At 46.9% G+C, this 1637-nt stretch overlaps 1 pseudogene; it reads left to right on the top strand.

Annotated features, from left to right (window-relative positions):
* The first annotated feature begins 289 nt into the window (after nt 1–289).
* Nucleotides 290–679, top strand: LOC110675688 (annotated as a pseudogene).
* Nucleotides 680–1637: the final 958 nt, after the last annotated feature.

The following is a 1637-nucleotide window of genomic DNA, read 5'->3' as shown; positions in this document are numbered from 1 at the left end:
ATGGATGTTATCACGCAAAACCTTGCGATGATGCTTGGCACTTCCTTTTCCGAGTCCTTTGCCTCCCTTATCTGGTCGGTCTATCTTCGGCAACGATTGAAACAAAACTGATGCTCGGCCGCCGGCTCGGCTGCTTTTATGCGATACGCGATGGATGAATTCTTCTTGCTCGCTCGCTGTTCACTGTTCATCTCGCTCGCTCGCAAGAGAAGGTCATAAAAGGGACCGGCTGACGCACAAATTCAATCATTCGTTTGTTTCAATCCGCCCAGAGAACACTACTACGACGATGGCTCTTACCAAGCAGACTGCCCGTAAATCCACTGGTGGAAAGCGGCCCCTCGCAAGCAGCCAGCCACCAAAGTCGCTCGCAAGAGCGTCCCAGCCACCGGACGAGTCAAGAAGCCATATCGCTATCGGCCAGGAACGGTCGCTCTGCGTGAGATCCGTCGTTACCAGAATTCGACGAAGCTGCTGATCCACAAGTTGATTTTCCAGCGCCTGGTCCGTGGAATTGCTCAGGACTTCAAGACCGATCTGCGACTACAGAGCTTGGCCATCATGGCCCTGCAGGAAGCGAGCGAGGCCTATCTTTGAGGGTACCAACATGTGCGTGATCCACGCCAAGCGTGTCACCATCATGCCGAAGGCCTTCTAGCTGGCTCGTCGTATCCGTGGCGAACGAGTTTAAATTGAATTGGGACACAATTTCAAGCAAAACGGTCTTTTCAGAGCCACAGCAATGCATTCCACGTAAAAGAGTTACGGCTAGAGATAGTTCACCTATTATTATTAAATAATTTATTTAATTGCCTATTGAACTTTCGGATGATTAGTTTTCCAACGGAGATAAATGGCAAACAAAGTACCTAGGTATCCCGTCGGGTGGCGGTAGCATTTTTGCAGTCTTCCCTGTGCGCGTATTTGGATTCGATCGACAATTTCTTACCAAATCAAATCATCAACAAAGCTGTTGCTGATAAGTTTTAGCTTTCAATTCAACAAGTTGATACTGCTCGCTTTGCATGCATGTGGTAAGCGACGACGACAATCGCATTATTCATTCATCGCTAAATGCGAGGCAAACCGGGGTGCCATGCTGAAGGTATCTGGGTTTGGATTCCCGGTCGGCGAAGATCTTTTCATAATAAAAATTTCTTAACTTCCTTAGGCATAGAATATAATCGTACCTGCCACACGATATACGAATGCGAAAATGGCAACATCGGGAAAGAAAGCTCTCATTTAATAATTGCGGATGTGCTCTTTGAACACTAACCTGAGAGGCAGGTTCTGTCCCGAAAATAATGTAATACCAATAAGAAGAAGAAAAATAGAAATATCATTGAAAAACTCACTTTTTGTATTTTCATCACATATTTTCAATGTGATTTGGCGTTTCTCCTCTGTGCGCTGGTTGGTCATTGTGTTATCACTCTGCAGCCACCATACCGATGCTCCATCATCCGTCGCCCAACACAGAGAATACCATGGAAGGAGGATAACCCAAGCTTGTACAATACCTCTACATATGGAGTAGGTACACTCGAGAGGGTTGACTTTGCGAGTTGTCCACCGTTTGAGTTGTGTCCTGTGACCTGATGGTTGCAATTTGCCGGTTTCCGTCGCGTCGTTGC

This window comes from Aedes aegypti, chromosome 2 (assembly GCF_002204515.2).
Source record: "Aedes aegypti strain LVP_AGWG chromosome 2, AaegL5.0 Primary Assembly, whole genome shotgun sequence".
Lineage (NCBI taxonomy): Eukaryota > Metazoa > Arthropoda > Insecta > Diptera > Culicidae > Aedes > Aedes aegypti.
This window is presented reverse-complemented; position numbering and strand designations above follow the sequence as displayed.